Raw genomic sequence first — 6904 nt, 5'->3', positions numbered from 1 at the left:
GTATCGTTCTCTCTCTCTCACAGAGAAAAGATAAATAGTAGCAATGAGAACCATACATATATATAAATAAATATAAATATAAATATAAAAGGGCGTCATTTTAGCCATGAATATGAAGCTTAAAGTTACTGTATCTAATTCCTGCTTGCTAGCCTAGACACTAGGAACTCAAAACTTACCAAGCACCAAAAATATTAGTTTAATATTTGTTTGTGCTCAGCTTCTTCCTTTGCCAGAATGACAAACAGCTTTGTGGAGGCATTGCCAGAGGCGCGCACACTTTTATTCTCTTTCTTACTGACTTTGGCACACAGAGGGATCTTTTCAAACCAATAAATGCTTTCATTTTTGTTTTCAGCGAGGGAACTTGCTCTATGGGGTGAAGTTACAATGAAGGAAAAAACCGAGGGTGGAGATATGGTTGTGATTAAACACTTCTGTTCACTTCACGAGCATTCAGGTTTTTCTGAAGATAATGGAAAGATGAAGTTGACTCCTGATATTGTCCCAAGTCTCATCAGAACTCACCTGGATGCGTTGGTTTAGGAAGCAGATGACAAACTGCACAAGAACATGCTCTCTTGCAGGGAAAAAAAGTGTCCATTCCTAGTTGTAGCTAAGCCTGCAAAATTAGGAGAACCACCATTCCTTTGGTATTTGGGGTTACATCCATGTGTGGTCCTGATAACATGAAAATATGCAAAACTTTATGTTAAGAATTTTAAAAAAGGTGCCTAGACTTTTCCATTTAGGTTTGGGAAAATTTTCAGAGCAGCTGTCTGTTATCCGAGCTGGTTCCTCCATCCCTAACTGCAGTGGCACAAATACTCTGCAGTTATGGCCATTATCGAGAGAATCTTCCAGAGGGCACAGGACTCTGACATCTGAGGAGAAATCCCTTATTTATCAATCTGTCCCTTCCTTATAGCTTCTTAATATAAATCAGTGATAATCTTAGCTAAGATGAAGGGATCCTTTCGAAACCTGATGCGCCAGCCCTGCACCCCCAGAAACTGGCACAAGCAGCAAGGGAGAGTTCCTACTTTCATATAGAAAGCCATATAGGGGTTAGGGCAGGGGCAGGCAATTATTTTGGGCGGAGGGCCACTTACTGAGTTTTGGCAAGCCATCCAGGGCCACATGACAGGCAGCCAGAAGCAGATAAATATTAATTTTCTAAAATTTTAGGGGCCCTGCAGGGGAGAAAAAATGGTGTGGGGGGGCCACATTTGCCCCCCCCTTCCCCAGGTTAGGGTCACAAGCCAAAGGGCTTAAGGGAGGGAACAGGTAAAAGGTAAAGAAACATCAGCACTGTGTTAACATATACCCAGTACCTTAATTTCTCCTTCCCCCCACAAAACTCCAGAAGTGTCCTCAAACAAGACTTTATTCCCTAGAGCACTCAAACAGCAGCCAGCAGCTGCACCCAAGTCTGAGTCCAGCTCCTTCAGTCCATGGTCCTGGCTGACTGAGCCAGTGAGATTTCTAGCTCCCCTGCACACTCCCCAGTGTAGGGCTGACCAGGTTCCAGGTGCATGCTTCTCTCTCTTCTCCTTACTCCAGCCTCAAGCCTCCAGCCTTCTTTCTCTTGCCCTTGCCCCTGGGGCTTTCTGGGAGTTTCAATCCAAATAACAGTCATCACAGCTCTGTAGACTGTCCCCTGGTTCCACCTGTTGTTATACACATTACATTTACATTACATGAGGAAATATCGAAGCATTGCCACATCCCCACAAAAACCTAGATATGCTGAATTGGAGCAACACTGAACAACTTCACCAAATTGTTCAAGTTTCATCAGGAAACCCACCGATCTATTGTCACAGTAGGGCTGTAATAGCTGCAGGACCATCCACACTTGTACCCCAGTAATATGCAGTGAGAACAAAGACAATGAGTTGGCACACCTTGGTACTGGCAACATGCCTTCAGTGGGCCCTGTTTTATACTGGTCCCTGTTTTATACTGCTGTGATGGATTTTAGATGCATCACTTGCTCAGCCCCAGGTGGGAGAAATTCCCTTTTCCTTTATTATTGAGGACTTCATGAGGTGAGGACCTGGTTCTTTCTACCAGCACACTGAATAAAAACATTGAATTCTGGGGTTTTGTATTTGCCTGTAAATATCTCAGTCAGATTGTACTACTATATATTTGATTGAAGATTAGTATTGCAGGATGTCTTTTGTTGGATGGATACCTTGTGCAAGCTTTTATTATTTCTTTCATAAAATCAATAAAGGCTTATGAACAACAGGAACCAATAATAATAATACATCTCTTTTTGTGTCTCTGTGTTGCAATTTGTCGAACAACTTGGAAGAGAAACAAACATGCTACAAAGAGAAAATAAAAAGCCACTGCTAATCCAGATCTAGTAAGCAGCTTTGTTTGGTCCAAAACGGTGCTCAGTAGTACTAAGCAAGGCAGGAGGGGATACATTAGTTTGCATGACATTTACCAGTGTTTATCATTTCACACAAAATGGTTGATTTGACTTATGAAATTTGGAGAAACTATTTTTTCCACTTTTAGAATTTTTTTCATCCACACCAAAGTGAGTGCTATATCAGGCATTACTGTTTTGCACAGCATTCAAAGTTATTTAACTTGGCATATGAGCAAATGCTCAGTATTCAGAAGACATGGTAGTGTTAGTTTTGATTATGGAAGGGTTTTATTTAATTTTTTTTTTTTTTTTTTTTTTTTTGAGGGACCTAATTGAGCCTTGAGAGGTTTCATTCCCTGCCTTCGTTTCATCACTGGTTAGGGCAGTTCTTGGGACAGACTTGCTGTCTGGAAAACAAATTTGTGTTGAATGGATGGTCCTGAAAACAGAGACTATCCTGCATGCTGATTGACTGCCTCTGCCCTAGGATTAATGCATGTGTGTAAATAAAGCAAATTATACTGAGAATATACTTAGACTCTGTGTCTGTGATCTCTCCTTACCTGGCAAGACAGTTTGCAAGGCCTCAGGACACCTGTAATTGGTGGTGTTGTTCTACTAAACAATGTCAGAACAGGACAGTGAGGTTAGAAGCAGAGGTGACAGCTGGTCTAAAAGAAAGTAGAGGCTTCCCTTCACCTAAAATTTCATTAGAAGGTCTCTTTTTACACATAGATACACACATACATTACACATAAAGTGGCAGACAAGTGGTGGAATCTTTAGCCTTTTCCCCTACCACTCTCCTCTGATCCCTCCTTTAAACTTAAACAGATCTCACAAGACTGGTTCTCAAGTTAACAACTGGAGTGCTCACTACTTTTATTTCTTAACATTTCTGCTTGGGGAGACCGAGTCCTTTTGTCTAAGTCTGGGCAAGAGCCATAGCTAGGTGACAGTGGGCTGGGAAAAGTAGTAAGGTCCCAGCTAGGAAGCCAAGAGAACTTCGTTTTATTTCATCTTTCACTCCGAGACCACCCTTTCCTGCCATGGTTTCCTTATCTGTAAGACAATACTGAGTGAACTTTTAAAAGCATGGTTTGGGTGTATTGATGCTACACAAGTGTAAAGTGAAGTATTTCTTGCTTATTATTAGTCTCTTACAAGGATTTCAGGGTGCCAAGGAGATGATCTAGGGAGACATGCCCCTCTGTTCTCCCTATCATTTTGAGAAGACGGGTGAAGAAGTAGATCCCCCTGTTCCCCATGGACACTGTTTCCACGAGGCCAGGAAAGTACTAATGAAGTCAGCAGGAGCTGCAAGGACTGAGAACCTCTAACATTCCTGGGGTGGGGGGGCGTACTGGGGCAGACCTTCAACCAGTGGCACCGTGTTTACACTTTCTTGAGTTTCCACAAGAAGGATAACTTGTACGTCTGCCTCCACCCCCTTACAGCATTTAGTTGAATTCAGTACCTAGGGGTCTCCGGGAAAGAAATGGAAACTCAAAGAGACACTTCTCTGAGCACCCTGACAACAAATTTACTTTGCCACTTCCATGCCAGACTGGGGCTAAGAGACAGAAGTACATTACTGTGCCTGCAGCTGGGCTCAACTTTTTCTTTTTTAGGCAGAGCAGGAAACATCATTCTCAGACTTTTTGGCCCTTGGGCCAGGCCTGCCCTATCATGTAGAAAGTGATATGAGAGGCAAGATATGCTTAGATTTAAAGCATGCTTGAAATGAAACACATCAAGCTATTTTTCATTAAAAAGAAATCACAAACATTTCCTGGGGGAGCATTCACCCAGATGCAACCTGTACTGTACATTTTCCCAAGTTTCTAGTATCTAGGTTTAAAAAGAAATATAACATTCTAATACCATTGTTTTAAAGGTTAATGTATTCTCAGCCGTAACTCTGAGCAAAGATTTTAGTCTAGGAACAATCATGCAGGGGCAGCAGGGGAATGACTAGATGACCTAGTAGGCCTTTTTCATCTCTAATTTTTATGCATCTATGATTCCTTTCCCATTTCTTTCCTTTTCCGGTTCACCCATCCAAGTTGATATTAAACCAAGGTTAAACCCACCTGGGGTTTTATTTGAATCGTAGCTGTTGCACTGAGGCTTACACATACAGAAAATGCTAGCATAGTGTCACTCTCTTAGAAGCTTAGCCTAATGTTTTTCCCTTCCATGCATAGTGTTATGCTGTTTCACTGCAATTGGCTGGGATCATTAACTGGCATTATCATACCAAAAGTGAAAAATCCTTTAAAATATTTCACTTCCCATACACCTATATCACAAATAATGGGGTTTCTCTAGGCAAAAAACCTGTCATTAATATATCAATGGGTCACTGCAGGCATGAGCAACCAGACACAAACTAACCAGGGGCCAAAGTTTCAATTGCTCTCCTTGCAGAATGCTACTAAACAAAAAAAAAAACCTAGTAGGCCCAGAATCTCTTTCAGTGAAAGGGAATAGTAGCACCTGGCTTCTCCTCTCTAGGGGGCTGTAAATTCCATCCCTCTCCAAAGTTTATCCAAAGCCTTCCCAAGCAAGATGCGATAGCTTAGCAGAAATATAATACTCACCCTACCCTGAATCCTGACCTGCCCCTTATCAAGCCTCCACTGCTTGAGCTCTTCCCTTTTTATATTCCAGTAGCTGGGCTTGGTAGGTTAATAAGCCCAGCTGCATCTGATCTACACTCTTTAACCCTTCCTGGTCTGCTTTCACAGAGATGACCAGAAAACTGAGGGTAGGGCAATGGCTGTGTAGACTTCAATGCCTACAGATGTCTTACAGGACCCATATGGAAAGCACACCCCACCACGTAATTATAGTAGTAGCAGAAAATATTTTGAGAGTGCTATATAAACATTATTAGTAATCTTCCTGCATTACAGAAAAGGGTTTCCTGAGAGCTTGAACAGTACTCTTGCGTGTCTGGAATTGTGTGGTGCTTGTTTTACCCACCAGTTTTTTAGTAGTATATATAAGAATGTTATTAGTCTTTGCTTTTAATTTGTAGTCAGGGTTTCTGTTTTCCCATAACCCTGCTGATGCTGGGAAATAATGCAACTGCTCCTACAGACACAGAGGAGAAACCAGGCTAAATCCTTCATTAATTCAGGCTGAGCACTCTGTTCTCTGTATGTAGCCAAAATTATGGCAGCTTTCTAATGTCATAGAACTTTGGACATCACCCAAAACCAAATGGTTGCTGCAGTGACATCATTGCCAGGCCAGTGGTATAAACCAGGGGGGATCAACCACATTTTGCAGGCCAGATTTGGCTCACAAAGGTGCATAGTCTAGCCTTCAGGGCTCCCCAAGGGACTGGAAAGTTGGCACTAGCGGGGCAGTGCCAACCATAATAGCTGCCACATTTCCAGACCCATGGGCAGTCCTGTGGATTAGATAACATGGCACTGTGTGCCAGATTGTGCCAGTACACAGCTGGATCTGAGTGCACAGGATTGGGCTGCCACAGGATCAGGCCTGTGTGGGATTGAGCCAGTGTGCTGCTGGATTGGGTTGGTGCGTGGCTGGATCTGACTGTATGGAATTGGGCCCATGGACCAACGCCACACACCAACCCCATGTAGGCTCTTGCCTGTGGACCAACTCCACACACTCATCTGGCCTGCAAGGTCAGAAGGTTGGGTGGCACTGGTATAAACCAACAGGAAGCCCAGACAGCTCCCTGGGCTGGGAAGGGGAGAGGAATTGTTTTCTTTTCTTCATTTCTTTTCATGTCTTTAAAGATGCACTGATGACTTTCATAGCCATAACCAAAGCCAGTACTGAGGGAAGAAGTTTGATTAAAGGATGTTGATTTCAAATATACCAATATTATTTTAAACTTCTCTTAGTCACTGGTTCATTATTGCTTGCTTGGTTATGACCACAGTTCCATCTTTTGGACTACCCCTGCACCTTCTGAAGGTACTTAGTCTCTTTAGGGAGATCTTTAGTAAGTAGTGAAAAAGACAATTGCAGCCTGTTGCATGGCTCTTAGTAAGGCCCCACTTTCTCAATCCCCAGCTGCAACAGTGGGTATAAATCAAATCCCTGTAATGTTTTAGGTCTGGATCTCTTTTGAGTGGAGAATGTATTGTGCCTAGTTCTGCGGTAGCTTTTCTATGAGGACTATAATTAATTCATTTCAGCTAAGACTCATACTACTGGTTGGAAGTAAATCGATTTCCTAACAATGAGCTCTGTTAGATAGTGGAACAGTGTCTTCAAAGACCTAGAGGCACCATTGTTCCCAGTGTCACACAACACTGAACTGGAACGATGCTGCTCTGAGATCTGATGGGTTGAGTGGATCTGATTTATCTAAGGCAGAATCCTATTTTACTTTATGAACTCAAATGGCAGTTTCCCAGCCACATAACCGGCATTTTTGGCACTTATGCACAGTTTGTGATTCTGTTCCTGGAGCTAGACTCATAAACATGGCTACTCAGCATGTGCAATATGCTGCATGCAGGTATG

The 6904-nt window shown here is 42.6% G+C and overlaps 1 long non-coding RNA gene across 1 annotated transcript; it reads right to left on the bottom strand.

The window, feature by feature from the left end:
- Positions 1-1359: 1359 nt before the first annotated feature.
- Positions 1360-5038, bottom strand: LOC102370715. Its single transcript, XR_323774.3, has 3 exons — positions 4993-5038; positions 2953-3007; positions 1360-1670 (listed from the first exon to the last, which is right to left on the bottom strand). It is a non-coding gene; the product is annotated as an uncharacterized LOC102370715 (long non-coding RNA).
- Between the last annotated feature and the right edge of the window lie 1866 nt (positions 5039-6904).

This window comes from Alligator sinensis, unplaced genomic scaffold (assembly GCF_000455745.1).
Source record: "Alligator sinensis unplaced genomic scaffold, ASM45574v1 scaffold546_1, whole genome shotgun sequence".
NCBI lineage: Eukaryota > Metazoa > Chordata > Crocodylia > Alligatoridae > Alligator > Alligator sinensis.
The sequence above is the reverse complement of the archived record's forward strand: the minus strand, read 5'-3'. Positions and strand labels throughout refer to the sequence as shown.